Source organism: Gymnoscopelus microlampas (genome assembly GCF_963454915.1).
Source record: "Gymnoscopelus microlampas genome assembly, chromosome: 18".
Classification (NCBI taxonomy): domain Eukaryota; kingdom Metazoa; phylum Chordata; class Actinopteri; order Myctophiformes; family Myctophidae; genus Gymnoscopelus; species Gymnoscopelus microlampas.
In genome coordinates this window covers 48,960,832-48,984,107 of record NC_139955.1, presented here as the reverse complement: position 1 = coordinate 48,984,107, position 23,276 = coordinate 48,960,832, and the positions used below count along the sequence as shown (strand labels likewise).

At 38.7% G+C, this 23,276-nt stretch overlaps 1 protein-coding gene and 2 long non-coding RNA genes across 3 annotated transcripts in view; all 3 read right to left on the bottom strand.

The window, feature by feature from the left end:
- LOC311034136 (uncharacterized protein) overlaps positions 1 to 23,276 on the bottom strand; it is a gene marked incomplete at its 5' end in the record, with an annotated part of 210,172 nt that overhangs the window by 54,523 nt on the left and 132,373 nt on the right. The gene's annotated exons all lie outside the window — the stretch shown is intronic.
- Positions 3,225 to 6,761, bottom strand: LOC311034259. The gene is made up of 3 exons (XR_014599584.1): positions 6,613 to 6,761; positions 5,417 to 5,553; positions 3,225 to 3,745 (listed from the first exon to the last, which is right to left on the bottom strand). It is a non-coding gene; the product is annotated as an uncharacterized lncRNA (long non-coding RNA).
- On the bottom strand, positions 16,337 to 18,949 carry LOC311065634. Its single transcript, XR_014602859.1, has 3 exons — positions 18,747 to 18,949; positions 17,394 to 17,448; positions 16,337 to 16,493 (listed from the first exon to the last, which is right to left on the bottom strand). It is a non-coding gene; the product is annotated as an uncharacterized lncRNA (long non-coding RNA).

The following is a 23,276-nucleotide window of genomic DNA, read 5'->3' as shown; positions in this document are numbered from 1 at the left end:
CTACATTCGATACTGTGAGTATACTTTTGCTGATAGTTAAGATATCTTCAGATGTCTAAAAAGTCTATCAGTCTATGAAATGGTTTTCTGATGACACCTGCTGGTTATAATGAGCGACTGCAGCCTACAGGGAGTTTTATCATTTCTATTTCAAGGACCCATCAGTCCTCTGCAGAGATGAGAAAAGTACTGACATTCTGTACTCGAGTAGAAGTACAATTACTTGTGTAAAAAACGACTTTGGTAAAAGTTGAAGTACACATTCAAATAATTACTCAACTAAAAGTAAAAAAGTACAGGCTCTGAAATGTAGAGTAAAAGTAAAAAGTATTTTAACCAAATGTGCAAAGCCAAATGTAGCCTCATACGTCATATAATTTGAATGAAAAGATCCCCACCAAATACACATTGGTTTCCAAACTGTGATGTGACGAATCATGTAAGTTTTAATCAGCACAGTCAAACAGTCATCGTGGAGAAACTTTACACTTCAAGTAGACGCACATGTGAACACTGCACAGTAAACACAGTGTTCACTGCACAGTGAACACTGCACAGTGAACACAGTGTTCACTGCACAGTGAACACTGCACAGTGAACACTGCGCAGTGAAGCTCAAACGTTAAACTGAAGTACAGAAACAAAAACACTTAATGTTTAGTAATTAAACTATTGTCTCCTAAAGGAGAGACAGTAAAGTGACGTATGGCTGTGCATTCTAGTCATAGAGAAACTTACTTCAAGCAGATAAAGTGAACACTGCACAGTGAAGCTCAAACGTTCAACTTAAGTACATGAACAAAAACATACTTCATGTGTAGTAAACTCCTCTCCTAAAAAGGAGATACAGTAAATAATAAAGTGACATATATGGCTGTGTATTCTATAGACAATAATAAAATGCATTTTAAACATTACTGCAAAAAGCTCTGCTTTGTATTTATTGTGTTTGTCAACGTTTGGGCCTGTTCAGACCTTCATCAGGACATATACAGTGGAACAGGGCGCGCGCACACACACACACACACACACACACACACACACACACACACACACACACACACACACACACACACACACACACACACACACACACACACACACACACACACACACACACACACACACACACACACACACACACACACACACACACACACACACACACACACGTTTATATAGGGTACATCTACACACTGATAGGCTCACCCCAATAGGGTAAGTGAGGTCACAGTCAACTCAACAGGAGGTTGGCTTTGCATAAAGTAAAACATATATCTAGATATAAACAGTGTGCACCCATCCCAGGATCCAACATAGCAATAAACAAATATACATTTAAAGTATCCCAAGATTAATACATTTAATCATAAATATAACAGGTACTAGAAAAAGGGGGAACACAGTGACATGCTACAGTATAGACATGAAGTGTTTTTGTTTGAACAGGGTCTAAATAATAGGGAGATCGCCACTAGAATCCCTCAGCATTATGCAAGGGATAATGCATGGGGAGGCAGTCATTATTGAAATTTAAAGCCCGACAGGGCGATTAACCACCGAGGCGCAGCCGAGGTGGTTAATCGCCCTGAAATACATAAATAAATTTACCCAAAAGTAACAACAAAACGAAGTATTTCCTTGCTTACGGCAATGAAAGTATTCCATAAGTAGCCTATTGGGCTGGGCGGAGTTTGCCTCGGAAAACAAATGACAAAATAGAAAAAAACTCGCCCCAAAACACACTCGCCCCCCATTCTATATACTGCCGATTTGCCTGTAATACCGCCGGATTTGCCCCGGGGCGACTGTGTTTTGGGGCGAGCGTTTTGGTATTTCCACCGTAGCCACGATAAACAAGGAAGTGCAGTGGATCAAATAGAATCACTTTTCGGTCATTGCATCGTCTATTTCTCACTTCAAATGTTTTCAAAAACATTCTTGAGAGCAACGTTTAGTTGTAAATGACATTGTTTGTTTGTTTACATGGCTGTCATGTTGGATAAAGCATATAACCAAGCAGCACAGGTTGACATGAGCAGGTGTTCTGAGTCTCTGATTACACAGCGGTCCGTTATTGAGCTCAGCGGTCATTATCGAGAAATAATGACCGATGACTGACCAATCAGAATCGAGCATTCAACCAAGCCGTGTAATAAAATGTCATAATAGTCTCTTGGAAAAAAGCTAAACAACGTCAGCTCTAAGAGCGTACTCTATTACAGGTGTCCTGAAGGTGTATGGAACACTAATAGACAGAAAACCAGTAAAAATGCCAGACAATTGTATAACAAAACAAGAGAATAACTGATACAGGCCAGAGCTCAAGATAAACCTGAAATGTCCCTGCATTTTTCCACAAAACCATGTCCTATACTGCTGCACCAGGGGGATGGAAATCCTGTCACCATGTCCTGATGAAGGTCTGAACAGGCCCAAACGTTGACCAACGCAATAAATACAAAGCAGAGCTTTTTGCAGCATCACCAGTGTGCACACTCTAGTCCTTTTTTATGATACTTTGTTTGTCTTGCACCTGGGCCACCAATACCTTTTTAATTTTAAACGTAACCCCATCACCTTCCTTCCTCTTATTTTCCACCCATCTTCTCCTTCCTAATCCCTGTCCACCTCCTGTTTCTTCTGCCTATCTTCTCCTCTGCTCATCCATTTATCACCTTCAGGTTCTCTCCATCTCCACCAGCCCTTCTGCACCGTGCATATCAACACTAACCAGTGATCACTTTATTATTACAATGATTACTACAAACTTAGAGACTCATAAAGATGAGTTTGAGTCCATCTGAGAAGAGACACATTAAACTATGAACCATGAGACACTGAGGAGACTAGAGACACATTAAACTATGAACCATATGAGACACTGAGGAGACTAGAGACACATTAAACTATGAACCATGAGACACTGAGGAGACTAGAGACACATTAAACGGTCAACACTGCAGACCTCCATGAAAGGACCCCTATTATTAGAGCACTGAAGCACTATGCTCTCACCTATAGAGCTCTGCATGGTCAGGCCCCACAATACCTAACCCACCTGGTCCCACGTTATGTACCAGGGAGGGCCCTAAGGTCTGCTGAACAGGGTCTGGTAACAGTTCACACACTAATCTAAGAACTAAAGGAGACAGAGCCTTTCAGGCTGTAGCTCCCAGGCTTTAGAACGCTCTTCCACATGTCTGGAGAACTACAGCCTCTGTGGACATGTTTAAGAACAACCTTAAAACGCTGCTGTTTCAACAAGCTTTTACACATGTTACATGATGTTATTTACACCTTTGTGTTATTTGCTGTCCTGATGGAGATGAATTGTACAGCTTCTTCTGTTCTACCTGCTTTAATACCTTGTTTTGTTTTGAATCTCTCTGTATGTGAAGCACTTTGTGAGTCCTGTCTGTGAGAAGTGCTATATAAATAAAATGTACTTACTTACAGTATCACATAACACAATGAGGTTACTCTAGAGCCATGCTAGCTGCTCAATGAAATAGTATTTATGCACTTTATGAATTGAGGTAGAGCCAGGTGTCACACTGATGGTAAAGATTAGAGGACGTTCATGGTATCATCTGGACCGGTCAGGTAGGACTGCAGCTGCTTGTGTTTTCATGTGCATTATTTACCCTGCTTGATGGTGGAGAAGAAGTCATCCTCATCTGAAGACTGGGACCTGAATGCACCGTGGGTTGATCCTTCACATGGCTTTGGATGTAGTCCAGGCCTATGGAATAACAAAAGCACAAAACCAAAGGATTTAAGCTTTTCCCCAATAAACACTGTTTTAATACCTAGATAAAAACAATACATCATGGAATTAGACTAAGAGCTGGGACTTTAACTGATTCATTAATTACAGGGTTGGACTGAAGGGGTGTGTCTTATTTAATGTTTTTAAATCAATATGGACTAACTAAATTGTTGGTAGTGTTATGGCCTTTGAAGAAACAGGGTTTAGTTTGTGTTAGTCTGGTTTGTTCATACAGGATATTGGACAATAAGGTATTTTTAGCGGCGCTAGCCGCTCTATACCTTTAGGTATAGAGCGGATATTAGCCCTCTATGCCTGGCTTTTGCGTCAACGTTCTGATTGGTCAGGTGCGCCAACGTTCTGATTGGTCAGGTGCGTCAACGTTCTGATTGGTCAGGTGCGTCAACGTTCTGATTGGTCAGGTGCGCCAAAGTTGTGATTGGTCACTATTCATGACATCACTATGATGTCATGAATATAGAATTCGATGTCTATATAAACGATGACAATGACTTCATCTTATTATTCATTTGGCTAAAGTCTCCGTCTAGGTAAGTTATTTAAAGTTAATATGACGAATAGAAAGAGAAAGATACAAGAACAGATGAAGGGTGAATGTATAGAAAGTCTGAGTTCGGGACCCAGTCATCCGTTATGACAGAATGGTTTGATAGAGACGATCGAGAATCCAAGAGTCCGTTAAGGTTCTGATTGGTCAGGCCCGTCAAGGTTCTGATTGGTCAGGCCCGTCAAGGTTCTGATTGGTCAGGCCCGTCAAGGTTGTGATTTGTCAGGCAAGGGGACTATTCATGACATCACTATGATGTCAAGGTTTATTTTTTATTTCCTCATGTTTTTTTTTGTATATATTTTTATTTGGCTAAAGTCTCCTTCTAGGTAAGTTATTTAAAGTTAGATCCTCAATTTAACTTTATCTGTCGTCGACGCTCTGATTGGTCAGACCCGTCAACAAAGTGATTGGTCAAGCTTCACATGACACATGGCTATAAACACATTATAAACACATATCGATGACATAATGTATTCAAAGGCGCCGCTACCTTCACACAGGGTGTGATTTTTATTTCTCCTAATGGTCAGTGTTTCCACTGTTCTGGAATGTACTTTAAAGTATTGTGTTTTACTTGTGTTTGAGTTTACAGAAGATCCTTGAATTCATATAGGCTTCCTGAATCTATGAATAGATTCCTATAATTGATGCACTTTATGGTAAAACTTGCACTGATCTGTTGGTCTGTTTAGAACCACATTGATACAAAACTACTATATTTTGTTGCTTAAACTTCACTCAATTCACTCATTTACTAAAATCTGTTTTAACTGAACATAAATTGCTTCTCAGGTCAAATATTGATATTAAACATGCTATTAATTTTTATTAATTAATTACAAAGCCTCTAATTAATTAGATTATTTTTTAAATCAAATCCCAGCCCTAAATTAGACATTTTAATGCTGAAATGTTTTGCTAAAGTACTTTTCATACACATGAGGATTAGTAAAGGTTGTCATTTAGTAAACATGACTTACATTGACAGAAACAATATCTCAGTACATTATGGACACTTCAAATGACAAAATGTCCTCATCATCAATAAAGTAAAGAGCATCAGCAGCATTTACCATGTTATAGGATGTCTTCATCACGTGTCCAGCAGGTCCTGAACCTCTGGATCACCAAGCATCCAAAACACCTTTCCAGTCCTGCCTGAAGAGCATCTACCAAAGACCCACAGTATGCAGAGCTGCTGGAGCTGAGCCTTGATTGATTGATTGAATATTGTATTAGACATAAATACAAACATCACAGTACAGTCACACACTTAGTCTAAAAGGAGAACAACTTGTTTCCATTGAGCTCCTATATATTCAATTCAATTCATCAACACAGCATAAACAATATAACACCAAAATACAACATCATCACAAATATAAAACGTGTGTGTGTGTGTGTGTGTGTGTGTGTGTGTGTGTGTGTGTGTGTGTGTGTGTGTGTGTGTGTGTGTGTGTGTGTGTGTGTGTGTGTGTGTGTGTGTGTGTGGTTAGTGGAAACATGTTAATTATAAAACAGTCCATTTAAATCTGTCCTTAATGGTAAATAAGACATGAATTGATGACTAATATCACCTCATGCAGTCAAACAGTTTAAAAACAGAGTGGTATTTATACTCACATGGGAATGTTTACTTTACTAGTTACTTGAATTATTACAACACATTAACCTCTTCAGTATTTAAACTTTGTCTATTTGAAAATAGCAGATCTACAAGCTCAAAATGTGACGTGTTGTGAGCTTGTAGATCTGCTATTTTCAAGAGATTTTTATACATTTTAGAGACATGATAACTTGTGAAACTGCATAATAAGAGTACTTTTACTTTTGGTACTTTAAGTATATTTTGATGCCGATACTTTTGTACTTTTACTCAAGTACATTTTGATTACACAGACTTTTACTTGTAACAGTATTTCTACATACTTTTACTTAAGTAAAACATTTCAGTACTTTTTCCACCACTATGGCTAATAGGAAATAAAAAAGCCAAGAAAGGCATTGGCTTGTCATCATAGAGTACAGAAGTCCTGACGTCACGGTCTCATCCCCTGGGTCGTGGAAGTCATTTCTCTATAGAGAATAACATCGGGTCTTCAAATCGTCTCATATATGAATTATGATCCATAAATAAACAAAGTGTCTCGGCGCTGTTGTCGATGAGGCTTTGTATTGTTTATGATAGTCAGTCACTCATATTTCATACAGTCTGTTTATGGAGAAAATTTAACTCATTTTGTCTGAAGTAACATTAATGTTTTCTCACCGTCAGTTGATGCTTCATATCCATAAGAGTCAAACCTCCGGGTTATTACTTTATTTATGGAACACACTTCTTATTATTATTAAACACGTCTATGGGGATTCACAACGGGGGAAACCAAGACCCAGGTAGGATGAGTCAATGACGTCAGACTTCAGTGCTCTAATAATAGGGGTCCTTTCATGGAGGTCTGCAGTGTTGACCGTTTAATGTGTCTCTAGTCTCCTCAGTGTCTCATGGTTCATAGTTTAATGTGTCTCTAGTCTCCTCAGTGTCTCATATGGTTCATAGTTTAATGTGTCTCTAGTCTCCTCAGTGTCTCATGGTTCATAGTTTAATGTGTCTCTAGTCTCCTCAGTGTCTCATGGTTCATAATGAAACATTAAAATGTTATAACTATGCTCTGACCTGCTGCTGCCATGTTTGTATGAAATGTAAACAGGAAGTTCTTCTTCTTCTTTTCTTCGTGTTTTTTGGCAGTTGGCAACCATTTAAGGAGCATTACCGCCACCAGCTGGACTGGATTGTGAACTGGACATGTACAGTAAACCAATAAATAAAAATAAAACTCTATATTCTATTGACTAACTGGGTTTCTCTTATGTATCTAATGATATTATCATATATTTACCCTGCTGCTTTCCCTATAGAGACCTGACAGTGTTAAATCATGATGTTTCCCCTTTTCCAACTCCTGATATAATTGATTCCTCTCACTGTTGTACTTCCCACATTGGAGAAGTACATGTTCTACTGTTTCCTGTTCGTCACACTCTGTACATTTCCCTGTCGGGTGCTTCCCTATTCTATGTGAATCATTCAGCCCTGAATGTCCTATTCTCAACCTCGTGATGATACTCTCCTCCTTCCTCTTCCAGCCCACCGCCCTCTCAGTACAGACCTGCTTTTGGATATTGTACATGTGTCTTCCAACCTCCCCCTCATCCCAGTATTCCTGCCACACTGACTGTGTATAAGCCCTGATCATTGGTTTGATTTCACTCTTACTTTATGGTACCTTCATGTCTATCTGTCTAAATCTTAGTGTTTGTTTGGCCAGACTGTCTGCATGCTCATTTCCCTCTACACCAGCATGAGCTGGGACTCACAGGAATGGTGTTGTTATTCCTTTCTTTTCTACTCTAAACAAAATCATATATATTTCATTTATAATCCATTGTAAGGCTATGATTATCACCACCAACTCTGTTGTATACACAGACACATGGTCTGTTAGTCTTCTCCTAATATTTACCTTGCTTACTGGGATGTACACAGCTGACCCTGCACATCCTGATACAGGGTCTTTGGAGCCATCTGTATATAAGAACACTGAGTCTGGATACCTCTGCTCACAATATGTCTGGACTGTGTACCCCACTGGAGTAAACTTTGGCTTGCTCTTTATTTCCTGCTGTACCCCAAGGTCTACACACGGCCATGTACATAGCCAGGGAGGTATGGGAGGGATTGTCACTGTGTGACTGTACTGTACTCCAGTTCATTTAGCCCTATACCTCCTGCCTTTGCATTACCAATCCACCCAAAACTCATGCAGTTCCACTCATGCTCCCAGCAATCCACTAACACACTCTTTGTAGGATGTATGTTACTCTGTCTGCCCCTGGAGGTTAACCCAATATGCCAGCATTAACTTCACTCTCCTCATCCTTAATGGCATTTCTCACATTTCCACCTGCATGGCTGACACAGGTGAGGTTTTAAATGCTCCACTAGATTCACAGAGCTTGTGCCTGTACTACATGGAGCATCTTGAGGTTTGACTCCATAGAGGCTATACACCCATAATCCAGTACAGATCTCATGAGTGTCCAATAAATACCTTGCAGCGCTGCTCTGCTTGCTCCCCAATCCTGTCCTGACAAACACCAGAGAATATTTATGACTTTTTTTACACTTGACCTTGACCTTCTCTAAATGAGCCTTCCATGTTAATCTTTCTTTGAACCACATCCCCAGAAATCGTATAACTTTAACCTGCTCAAGCGGCTGCTCATACAGTTTTAGGGATATTGGTGCTAACTTACGTCTCTTTGACTCAAACCGGGTAGGAACACTTCTTTAAAGATATTGTGTACCTAGTGGCTAAAATACTAAAGCGCCACCATTATTGCCATTCTCGCACACACACACACACACACACACACACACACACACACACACACACACACACACACACACACACACACACACACACACACACACACACACACACACACACACACACACACACACACACACACACACACAATTATATTGTCTACTTTATTGTCACTGGTCTGGTTGACAGATATAAAGAACTGTGTGGAATTAGTGTTTGTGTTTAACTCCATCATTTAGTTGTTTTCCACAAAGACAGAAGAACTTCTCTCTGTATTTTACTGCATCACCATCATTCTGTGACCCTAAATGACCCTGTATGTGAAGACATGAAGCACATGTCTATAACTCTCTATAAATACTTATAATGAATTATAATGTGATTATAACACAGTAGAATTATATCTATAAACACTCATAAGTACTGATGCAATCATAACACATTATAAAGCCTTTTATAGCGACTGATAAGGTTAAGTATCATTACTTAATAATTACTGGTCACTCACAGACCTTTTCTTTTGACCAGGATCATAGTGTATTATAATTATCATAGTTGTACAATGTAATATATCATAGTTATTATAAGTGGTCAGTGGGTGCTTTATGTTTTGAGTGAATAAAAAATAAATTAAATCTATGAATAAAATGTTAGACACACTAGAATGTTTTTAAACAGTGATTATTAATACATAATACAATTATAATATAATTTAGCCATAGGAATGATACAACAAGCAAAAGTCAGGAATTCTACATTTTACTCGAGTAAAAGTACTAAATAAAAAATAAATCACAGAAAAAAATGTTTTATGGTCATGATTCACCAGGACCCTGGATGGCTTGATTCTAGGCTTAAATTAATTGATATAAATATTTATGGAAATGTCAATGGGGAAAATGCATTGACTATTTTGGAGTGGAACCAGAAAATGGCCACCACTGCTATGCCCTATAAGCTGAAGAGACCCCATATTGCCAGCTGTCATTGTGCCATCTGGCCAGGCAGGGATTGGAACCACTAACCTCTAACATCTGGGCAACCTGCCGTCCAGGTTGTCCAGATGTTATTTCTATCAGCCTGTTATAGACACTTCATATTGTCTCTCATAGTCTGTGACTGTGTAGCAGCTCTCACTGTGTTGATACAGAGATACAGTGTAGCAGCTCTCACTGTGTTGATACAGAGATACATTGTAGCAGCTCTCACTGTGTTGATACAGAGATACAGTGTAGCAGCTCTCACTGTGTTGATACAGAGATACAGTGTAGCAGCTCTCACTGTGTTGATACAGAGATACTGTGTAGCAGCTCTCACTGTGTTGATACAGAGATACAGTGTAGCAGCTCTCACTGTGTTGATACAGAGATACAGTGTAGCAGCTCTCACTGTGTTGATACAGAGATACATTGTAGCAGCTCTCACTGTGTTGATACAGAGATACAGTCAGCTCTGTTACACCCTGACACACACACACACACACACACACACACTGCCACAAACGGCATACATACACCATACATAAACCACAGGCACAAAGACGGAGACAAACAGACCTGACCTCTAATATTACACACACGCACAAACACAGACAGATCGGTGGCCCTCTGCCTTGACCGAGTCAGAGAGAAATAAAAAGCAACAATAATAATAAATAAAATAACTGTTGGAGCCAAATTACACTTTTGTTCTATTTAAATGAATGGTGTGGCCTTGGTAATAAGAATGATGTCATGTCAATCAGTGGGTGGTTACTATGGTTACCATTATATACCTGGCAGTGGGTGATTGTGGTCAGGTGTGCAATGAGAGAAGGCCGCACAGTTTTATACCGTGTTCATCAAGCCATGTTCAGGCTGTGTTCATCATGCTGTGTGCATGCTGTGTTCATCATGCCGTGTGTGTGTGTGTGTGTGTATTATCAGGTTTTTATTACACGCACACGTTTATCTTCAGTTGTCTAAAAGTCTATCAGTCTGAGAAATGTTTTTCTGACTACGCTTGCTGGTTGTATTGAGCAACTGCAGCCTACAAGGAGCAGCTTTCAGACAGTTTAAAGTTGTTACAATATCAATAAATGTACATAAATGCACACATAGGATCTGACCTGGTAAGAGTTATTACATTATTACACTGGTGGTTGTACACTGACACAACGACAACTAAACAGCATCAATGTAACAAAGACAAACAGCATCATATTAATATAAAGACATTCACAACAGTATCAGCAGTTAGTAAATAAATGCATGTTTTACCTGGATGATGAAACACCAAACATACAGCCTTGTATTCCTGTTTGGTTCCATGTGTACACTCTCAGAGTTGAAGACCTGTAAGGGTCCATTTGGTTCTATTTGTACACTCTCAGAGGTCAAAGCGTAGGGTAATTCACAGTGCAGGCCCGGGCAAAAATAATAATTCAAAATTAAACACTGGCCAAAACAAAGCTCCAAATAACTGAACTGAATAAACACTTGACAGCTAAAGAAATGAAACAAACCAGATACTTAAAGGGATATTTCACTTTCAAAAAAGGATTGGGTCATTTTATCATCTACTCAGGCTTTTGTGAGCCCCCTAGATAGAATTTAAGTTGCTTGATTCAGTATTTAGACATTTGATATTCATTTTATCAGACACGCCCCCTTCCTATGCTATCCCATTATAACTTTAAACTCCATTTTTAACATGTTAGATTTATCCAAAACACCCGTTCTTGGTTCTGGTGACTCATCCTGCCCTCCTTGAGGGGTCTGTGTTTTTTCATTTATTTAATACATTTTTTCAATTGTATTTAATTGTTTTCATTTTCCAATTAACAAAAAAATAATATTAAAAGAGTGACTGCAAAAACAGTCTCCTCACGTATTAGGACAATATCAGTCACCAGAACCAAGGGCGGGTGTATCTGATGAATCTAACATGATTAAAATGGAATTTGAATTTACAATGGGTTTGTATAGGAAGGGGGCGAAATACTGAATCAAGCAATTTAAAAACTGTCCAAGGTTATCCTTAAAGCTTGAGTAGACAGTATTGACCGCTTTAGTTTTTAAAAGTGAAATTAACCTTTAAGAAACTATATCAGGGAAAACCTTATACAAAGGTCCTGGTAGCTCTCCCCTGGATGTCTCCACAGTTAGCCTCAAGACAAACTGAACTAATAACTTCACCTGTAGCTTTTTAATCAGGTGAGACAAACCATCACATGATTACTAACTGGTAACTCTGTTAACTCAAACAAGCCTACCTAAGGCCCATGAGTTATTTTACACAATGACGTCATAATGAAGTAAGTTAAATATGTTCATTACAATGTTTCTCAGGCGCCAATTTATTCACACATTATTAACTAATAAAGGCAAAACATAATACCAACATAAACACACACCCCTCCTCCTCTACAGTGCTTGGTCCAGTCCAATCAACAGGATTGCCAGCACTGCAGAGGAAAGTCATGTGACCAAACAAACAATTCAACTTCCCCACACAGTGTCCATCAATAAACATTTAAAAACCCTTTCAGTCACTGAGTGTTAGAATGTCTTCACATATATACATATAAGGACACATGCAATACAACAAACACTAAATACTGTTCCCAGCCGGCTTGCTGGTGAATGCATTGGGAAGCAGCTGTGCCGTGTGTGTGTGTGTGTGTGTGTGTGTGTGTGTGTGTGTGTGTGTGTGCAACGCTCCTTATTAATGTCTATAGGGCACGGGTTGCCCTGTGACAGGGTCCATTTGGTTCCATTTGTACACTCTCAGAGTTACAGACCTGTAAGGGTCCATTTGGTCTAATAATCGATAGGAAAAAAGTCATTTTGGGGGTGAACTATCCCTTTAAAGTCTGGACCCGCTCTGGAGCAGCAGAGGCTCTCTCTAGATTACACAACTCACACACACACACACACACACACACACACACACAGTGGTATTGGGACAAACACACTGAATACACATTACTTTGATCAAACCAATGAAAATCATTGCTGGTCACTTTCTCACCTAGCTCCTCCCACCCAGTGCTCTGTCCCGCCCACTTACACCAAACGTAACCAGGGCCCTTATATTAGGCCTGGAAACAGGATCCCAGACTACGCCACCCTGGGAGTTTCACCCAGAGAATACCATAGAATGCACCATATACACTGAATACCAGACCACAGGTTGATCATGATAAGGAGGAGCAGAGAATACCATAGAATGCACCGTATACACTGAATACCAGACCACAGGTTGATCATGATGAGGAGGAGCAGAGAATACCATAGAATGCACCGTATACACTGAATACCAGACCACAGGTTGATAATGATAAGGAGGAGCAGAGAATACCATAGAATGCACCATATACACTGAATACCAGACCACAGGTTGATCATGATAAGGAGGAGCAGAGACGTGTGTTTACAGTTTAAAAAGTGTTTTATTTATCATTCAAGGCAGAGTAAAGGAACTATAATAAAGACTTCAAACTGGAGAAGAAGGTCATGAGGTTAGAAATATATTCATTTATCAATTACAAAAAAAGAGCTTTTTAAAATGTACCGCAACATTGTATCAAAGTGTATCAGAAAGGGTTAAAATGACAACAGGCACAGCAGACATATTGTAAAGAAACCGGGCCTCTTCCTTACTTCCTTCACAGGTTGTTACCAATGATTCTAATGAAGGCTCTGTTCCATTTAGTGTAGCACAATGTACCCCTATAACTCTGAGAGTGTACAAATGGAACCAAATGGACCCGTACGGGTCCATTTGGTTCCATTTGTTACACTCTCAGAGTTACACACACCCGTCAGGGGCCATTTTGAACCCCCCTCAAGGAACCATGAGGGTCCCTGGACCACACTTTGAGACCCTCTGGTGTAGCAGAGTGTTTCCAGTGAGTCAACACCCTGACTCTGTTTGAGCAGCATGGAACAGAGCCTTCATTAGTAACAACCTGTGAAGGAAGTAAGGAAGAGGCCCAGTTTCTTTACAGTATGTCTGCTGTGCATAGAGCCCATAGATATATAGAAGAAAGGCTAGATGGCTCAAGGGGGCGTCGCAAGCGTAGCTCAACCGCGGCCATCTTGTGACAGTCATTCATAACATTATGTCTATGGTACATGTTCTATTGAAATAACCATAGCGTGCTCAATTTACATCCCATTTTCAAACGGTTTGGTGTGTTGTAAACACCAAAGATGTAGTTATGATACTGCATACTTATAATTATAATCATGGACTTTATATGACAATAACATTACGTGTGCAGTATCATGACTACATCTTTGGTGTTTACAACACACCAGACCGTTTGAAAATGGGATGTAAATTGAGCACGCTATGGTTATTTCAATAGAACATGTACCATAGACATAATGTTATGAATGAGACAGCTGACTGTCGCAAGATGGCCGCCATGTGGCAACGTCGTACTCCATTGGCCAGCAGCGCGGGTGAGTCATCTAGTGTTTATATATATCTATGATAGAGCCTGTATCCTACTGTACTGGACTGTACTGGACCTGTCTGGACTACAACTATGTATGTGATACTATATACCACCCTGAGACCACCCTCCTGTCTGGACTACAACTATGTATGTGATACTATATACCACCCTGAGACCAACCTCCTGTCTGGACTACAACTATGTATGTGATACTATGTCTGGACTACAACTATGTATGTGATACTATATACCACCCTGAGACCATCCTCCTGTCTGGACTACAACTATGTATGTGATACTATATACCACCCTGAGACCACCCTCCTGTCTGGACTACAACTATGTATGTGATACTATATACCACCCTGAGACCACCCTCCTGTCTGGACTACAACTATGTATGTGATACTATATACCACCCTGAGACCACCCTCCTGTCTGGACTACAACTATGTATGTGATACTATATACCACCCTGAGACCACCCTCCTGTCTGGACTACAACTATGGATGTGATACGGTAGAACCCTATGTGTGCCAGTGTGTTCCCTTAGATCATCTGCTCTACTGGACATTCATAAGGCTACCTTGGTGACCAAAGGATATGTTTGCCATAAAGGCCCCCAGACTCTGGAGCAGCCTACCAGAGAGCCCCTTTCAGGACCCTGTTTACCTTTTATGTATTTGGGAAGGCGGTATCCAGGGTCCCTTGACGCTCAAACCACTCTCTCTCGTACTCGTTGCTACCACTGTCTGGTCTCGGGCTAATAGCTCGTCGCTTAGAAGTTGCAGAGATTTCTCAAAGGTTCCCAGAAAAGCAATAGTAGCGCGTCAGAAAGCTGCATTAATCCGCTCGGATCGGCGATGCCGTTTAACATTTTTAATAATTTAGTAAAACTTAAGCTCCTCTCTCACACTCTGCTCCACTTCCCATGTCCCGCCTCCCCGCGGTGACTGACAAGCTGCGCGTCCTACGTTACTGCCTCTGATTGGCCAGCTCCTACATTCTTGCATGACAATCACAACGCGGTTAAGGTTAAGGAATAAGGTTAGGTTTAGACATAGTTTTACTGAGGTTACGTTTAGGAATAAGGTTAGGTTTAGACATAGTTTTACTGAGGTTAAGGTTAGGAATAAGGTTAGGTTTAGACATAGTTTTACTGAGGTTAAGGTTAGGAATAAGGTTAGGTTTAGACATAGTTTTAATGAGGTTAAGGTTAGGAATAAGGTTAGGTTTAGACATAGTTTTACTGAGGTTAAGGTTAGGAATAAGGTTAGGTTTAGATATAGTTTTACTGAGGTTAAGGTGAGGAATAAGGTTAGGTTTAGACATAGTTTTACTGAGGTTAAGGTTAAGGAATAAGGTTAGGTTTATACATAGTTTTACTGAGGTTAAGGTAAGGAATAAGGTTAGGTTTAGACATAGTTTTACTGAGGTTAAGTTTAGGAATAAGGTTAGGTTTAGACATAGTTTTACTGAGGTTAAGTTTAGGAATAAGGTTAGGTTTAGACATAGTTTTACTGAGGTTAAGTTTAGGAATAAGGTTAGGTTTAGACATAGTTTTACTGAGGTTAAGGTTAGGAATAAGGTTAGGTTTAGACATAGTTTTACTGAGGTTAAGGTTAGGAATAAGGTTAGGTTTAGACATAGTTTTACTGAGGTTAAGGTTAGGAATAAGGTTAGGTTTAGACATAGTTTTACTGAGGTTAAGGTTAGGAATAAGGTTAAGTTTAGACATAGTTTTACTGAGGTTAAGTTTAGGAATAAGGTTAGGTTTAGACATAGTTTTACTGAGGTTAAGGTTAGGAATAAGGTTAGGTTTAGACATAGTTTTACTGAGGTTAAGGTCAGGAATAAGGTTAGGTTTAGACATAGTTTTACTGAGGTTAAGGTTAGGAATAAGGTTAGGTTTAGACATAGTTTTACTGAGGTTAAGGTTAGGAATAAGGTTAGGTTTAGACATAGTTTTACTGAGGTTAAGTTTAGGAATAAGGTTAGGTTTAGACATAGTTTTACTGAGGTTAAGGTTAGGAATAAGGTTAGGTTTAGACATAGTTTTACTGAGGTTAAGGTTAGGAATAAGGTTAGGTTTAGACATAGTTTTACTGAGGTTAAGGTTAGGAATAAGGTTAGGGTTAGACATAGTTTTACTGAGGTTAAGGTTAGGAATAAGGTTAGGTTTAGACATAGTTTTACTGAGGATAGGAATACCTGGTGGCGACCGTTCCGAGGTCGCCAGATTTGACCCGGGGCGAGTGTGTTTTGGGGCGAGGGTTCTTGTCTTCAAACATGTTCTACCTGGATCTGTCAACAGCCTGCAGCACATGAGAAAAAACATCCTTACAGTAAATACAGTATTTGTTCCTGTCTGACAAAATAATATATCTACAATAAATAGATATGATAAATATGGTGAACACAAGTTGTTACAGGACTCTAGAAACAGTGTTTATGAATATGGATGCTTCTTTGTAGGATTCATCATAGACTTCACTATGTGTCCATGTCTAGTTCCATGTGTCATTACTGTGTTTGGTCACTAGATGGCAGTCTAAGAGCATATAATGGACCCAGTTCTCAGTCTGACTGATTTCAGTGATTTTGATCAGATTAAAGGTTATTATAAAGAGTCAAACTAACAATAGAATAAATGTTCAGAAACATCTTCTATAAAACACTAAAGCTCTGGGATATTTCATAACATCAAAGGTTAAAGCCTCAATGTGTGATTTCTTCAACTGTGTGGCTGTATATAGAACAGTTTAATGATACAAACCTAAACATCATAATTCTACATATTGTTCATTATTTAGTAAACAGATCCTTTCATATTGTTTCACTGATCATAGATCAGGACTTTATGGACAAATAAACACAAATCCACTCATGAGATTTATTTTAGCTTTTGATTGAGTTATGTTTCTTTTCTCTTCTGCACTGTAACTGTATCTATGAATGTTTATTATGTATGTAACTGTATCTATGAATGTTTATTATGTATGTAACTGTATCTATGAATGTTTATTATGTATGTAACTGTATCTATGAATGTTTATTATGTATGTAACTGTATCTATGAATGTTTATTATTTATTTTTATGAATCCTATTAAATGTCCTTTTATAATGTTATAATAGTGTTTCCTTTGCTTGACAGAGAGACAAAGATCACAGAGTCAAAGAGGATCTTGTTTGGTATGAAGTTCTATGACTTACCAGCATTATGTGTGTCTTTATATCAGCCTGGTTTACTGGAGATCTGTTCTGTAGTCTGTTTCACTCACACACACACACACACACACACACACACACACACACACACACACACACACACACACACACACACACACACACACACACACACACACACACACACACACACACACAGTGTTAATAAATACACTGATATATAACTAGACACAATGTTAATACATACAGTTGTCATATAACCAGTGGTGTAAAGTAACTAAAGTACATTTACTCAAGTACTGTACTTAAGTACACTTTTTAGGAATGTTAATGTTTTAATTCCATTAAACCCATTTCCTCCCTCGTTTACTTCCTGTTTACATTGAGTGTAATTCCGTCTTTCACCAGATGCGCCCCGTTACTACCGCCCATTGGGAACTTCCGACAGAATCGGCCACAGACGGGATTAAAACACTTCTTTATTGAATAATATGGATTAATACATTACACAAACACTCCGTACACCTAGTTAACATTTAGGACAAGCGGGTAAACACCTTATATTTATCATTTGTACATGTTTGTAGAAATACAGGCTTTACTGGTGACATTCCAGGACAAACTGGGGGGGGGGGGGGGTGGAGCTAAGACTCTCGTAGATACTAAAGTAAAAGTCAGACTGTATAAAATACATCTATGATAGTCTTGATCTAAAGGCTAAACCTGTTGCATAATATGAACCACAACCTGCTGTCACTCTGCGAAGATAAGAAAATAGCAGATCTGCAACAAGCATAGAGCACCGAAGACTGACGTCGTTAACTCATCCTACCTGGGTCTTGGTTTCCCCCGTTGTGAATCCCCATAGACGTGTTTAATAATAATAAGAAGTGTGTTCCATAAATAAACTAATAACCCGGAGGTTTGACTCTTATGGATATGAAGCATCAACTGACGGTGAGAAAACATTAATGTTACTTCAGACAAAATGAGTTAAATTTTCTCCATAAACAGACTGTATGAAATATGAGTGACTGACTATCATAAACAATACAAAGCCTCATCGACAACAGCGCCGAGACACTTTGTTTATTTATGGATCATAATTCATATATGAGACGATTTTGAAGACCCGATGTTATTCTCTATAGAGAAATGACTTCCACGACCCAGGGGATGAGACAGTGACGTCAGGACTTCTGTACTCTAGTGCTTTCAGATGAATACAACATAGAACAATAAAGCATTGTAGATCTGCAATAATCGCAGATCAGATCTGCAAGCCCTGCAGAAAGTGTTTGTATAAAGAGCAGCATGCACTAAATGAATGATCAAAGAGTTGATGGATATAAAGTTGATATAAAGTTGATACTTTGTTACCAGAGTCTCGTGCTGTTTGGTGACTTTCTGTGCAGCCTGGTGGAAACCGTTGTCCTTCAGATGTTTATGGATTAAAAACATTAACTTATTGTTCACAGACATCATGGATCAATACATTAAAAACATTTATAAATCACTGTTAAAAACTGTTATTATTATTACTGTAAAACACATTCTGAATCTGCACGCATGTCTCACTGTACCGCTCCTCAACTCTGAACCCGGATGTTGTTGGACCATGGACGGCCGCAATGCATCATGGGAAGTGTAGTAAAAGGGTATTTTAGTAAGACTGCCAGTCTTAGACTGGTGAGGTTACTACAGAATAACTAGACTAGAGTCACTAGAGACACTAGAGTCATTTTTTTTAGCTGAAGACCCAAAAGAGAAACTCTATAATAATAATAATAATATTAATAATAATAATAATAATTTGCATAGTCAGCTTTCATGACATGAAATGCATCTCAAATGGCTTTACAGAGCAAGAATACAATTACAGAAAAAGTGCAAATAATTTAACAATAAAGAAAAGGAAAAAAAAGCAAATAGATAGATAGATAGATAACAGACGGGAGCCAAACTAGTCTTTCTTTATTTTTATCCTTATATATACTTTACAAAAATGTTAGAGTTCAATTCAATTATTTTCTTTTTATTATTATGCATCTTATCCCCTCCTTCCCCCCTCTCTATACCTTGCTATATTACTTTCTATTTTTCACTTCTTTCCCCATGCATATTCCCAACTCAAGATATACTTCCACCCTAAACTATGACAAGTGACAGAACCCACACGGGAAGAATAGTGAAATTAATCTCGTGGAATGTTAAAGGTCTTAATAACACAGTAAAATGCAACAAAATATTAACCCATTTACAGCAGCTCAAGGTGAATATCGGTTTCTTACAAGAGACTCACCTCAAACCAGGCCATCAAAACCGTATGCACAAATCTTGGGTGGGACAGATCTTCAGATCCCCCAGAAGCACAGATCGGAGTAAAATGTTTTCGCTTTATACAGAATATTCAGAGATTTACACACATTTTTAAGAGTTTAAAAAATAGCAGATCTACAAGCTCATAGCGTGGCACTCGGTGCCGCGCTATGAGCTTGTAGATCTGCTATTTTTGAATAGCCTAAGAAATAAAAAAAATGACACAGATTTGTTCCCGGTGTTAATGGGTTAACACCACACTAAAGGGTGTGGTCAGTGGTAACTACTGTAGATCATAAACTATTTCTATTGTATCAATAGAGTCATGAGCATCTACTGTACAGAGACAGTGATCAACACAGGAAGTAGTGTGTCAAGCCTCACTGATAGAAGTATCATTATTCTCAGGTAAAAAAAATACCTTGTTAGATAAAATCAATCCACTGTCTGAACATAAATCCATTAAATGATTACCAAATAAAGATTTAACATCAGTTACATCTGCATTCATGTCACCGACAACATAGATGCAGGTGGAAGGATTATGCTGAATAAAAGACATAATGAATATCATTCTACTGAGATACTCATCCTCATTATGATAGCACTCATAGTGTATAAACATTCACAGTTATGAACCTTTTACCATGACAGAACAGCTCTATCCCAATAGCCCAGTCAACTCCTAATCTAATGACATGAACCAACTGCTCATATGTTTTATTCCACAGAGCAGCAACTCCCCCTGGAATCCTCCCTCGTACCACTTTAGAACACAGGTCGGTGGTGGATTCCCCCGCCCTGTGAAAGTCCTTATGGATATAAAGTTAAGACCTTCCAGGTCTTGTTTAGCCAAGAACGTCTCCTGGACACACAAAATGTCACATCTCTCTAACAGTTTGTCCACAACAATACGGTGTGATGTATCAGTTTCACTGTGGCCAACACACAGCCCTCACACATTGTAAGACACAACACAGATGTTTATGTTCATAGAGAGATAGTTCATGTCACAGAGACTATGCAGTCTCAGACTGGCTCTCAAGCAGAGCTGCAGGTGTCCTGAACTTACAACTGTTTGTCTCCAAAGATCTCACTATCCTGGTTGACTACCTGGTGAGCTTGTTCCTACAGTATCTCTGACTGAGAGCTTCCCATACAGGAGACCATGTTAGAAGTGACCTGTACATAATAATAATAATAATAATAATAATAATAATAATAATAATAATAATAATAATGTTCACAGGCTGTACCAAAGAGCACGTTGACAAACTCACCAACTGAAATAAATACAAGAACACTTATATTATCAATATACATTTTATTACATGTTGTAACACTTAGAAAGGCTTCCAGAGCATTGTAAATACAGCTGGTTTGAATGCTAGACAATTACAATATACATTTATATAATATTGTAACAAGAATCATCTTTATTGTCACATCACAGTTTACAGTGTAAAACAGTGTGAAAACAAGCTCCATCGTTTTTGTTATTTCAATAAAAAAGAGAATAAAAAACAATAACAATGTATCTACATATTTACACATAGTATATCTATCTGCTTTATATCTGATGATGACCATATTTAACCCTTTATATCTGATGATGACCATATTTAACCCTTTATATCTGATGATGACCATATTTAACCCTTTATATCTGATGATGACCATATTTAACCCTTTATATCTGATGATGACCATATTTAACCCTTTAAGACCAGGAACGCATCTGTGTCATTTTACTCAAATCTTTGCTTCTGGGGGTCCCTGGAACAAAACATGTTCAGATGGGGGTCCCTGGAACAAAACATGTTCAGACGGGGGTCCCTGGAACAAACCATGCTCAGACGGGGGTCCCTGGAACAAAACATGTTCAGACGGGGGTCCCTGGAACAAAACATGTTCAGATGGGGGTCCCTGGAACAAAACATGTTCAGACGGGGGTCCCTGGAACAAAACATGTTCAGTGGGGGGTCTGTGGCCAAATACATATCATTTTTTGATGGGGATCCTTGACATGAAAAAGTTTGGGAACTTTGATTATAGCAACATATCTTTAACAAAAAAAAAACATTTGTAGAATCCCCCAGAAGCAAAGATTTGAGTTAAAAATGTTCGCTTTACAGAATTATATATATTCAAAGATTAGCACAATTTTTCAGGATTTTTCAAAAATAGCAGATCTACAAGCTCATAGCGCGGCACTCGGTGCCGCGCTATGAGCTTGTAGATCTGCTATTTTTGAATAGCCAAAGAGATCTTATAATGACACAGATGCGTTCCCGGTCTTAATGGGTTAAAGGAATAACTTTAGGCCAGTGGTTTTCAACAATTTTCATGCCAAGGACCCTTAAATTGATATACATTTGGTCACGGACCCCCATCTGAAGATGTTTTGTGCCAGGGACCCCCAGAAGCAAAGATTTGAGTAAAAAAATGTTTGAAATGAAAGATTTTTCAAAAATATCAGATCTACAAGCTCATAGCGCGGCACTCGGTGCCGCGCTATGAGCTTGTAGACTTAACTACTCTACTAAAGTAAAATTTTGAGGTATTTGTACTTGAGTATTTCTAATTTCCAATACTTTTACTCCTACTCCACTACATCTCGGATCAAATATTGTACTTTTACTCACTACATTTATTTGAAAACCTTTAGTTACTTTGTAGATTTTGATTATTATTACAAAACCTACATTTCGTCCATTTGAAAATAGCAGATCTACAAGCTCACAATGCGTCGCGATGCGACGCATTGTGAGCTTGTAGATCTGCTATTTTTAAACATTTGAAAACTTGTGACATGGGACATTATGCATAATGAGTACTTTTACTTTTGGTACTTTAAGTACATTTTGATGCCAATACTTTTGTACTTTTACTCAAGTACATTCTGAATTCCGGACTTTACTTGTGACAGAGTATGTCTACATTGCAGTATTTATACTTTTACTTAAGTAAAGCAATTGAGTACTTTTTCCACCATTGCTCCCTACTTTGGGAAATAAAATACAATAAAATTAAAAAGATCTTCAAATGGTTTCATTTACTTTTTTGAAAATAGCCGATCTACAAACATGTTGTGAAGCGTTGTGAGCTTGTAGATCACTATTTTTGCAATCTGTCGTCCATGAGAAAGTATGAGTATGAGCTTAAATAGTTAAGAAAATGATCTGCTCTTTTCCTTTCCTCCCTCCCTCCTTTCTTTCTTCTACAAATATAACCCTGACTGTACAGTATAATATAAATCATACATATATACATAAACTATAAACCTGTAGACGTGGACATGTATTAGGACACGCCCACAAATCCATACCAACTATATTGGTTGTGTCAACTCATCAGAGACATTATCTGTCCTCACAAAGACACACTGAGGAGGAGACATTATCTGTCCTCACAAAGACTCACTGAGGAGGAGACATTATCTGTCCTCACAAAGACACACTGAGGAGGAGACATCATAAAGCAGAAACCCAGGGTAGAGAGGTTCAGTGAATGTGGTCTGGAACGTGTACAGGTGTGTCAGTGAGTCAGAGGACCTGTGATAGAAGGACACAGTACCAGCAGACCAGTCTA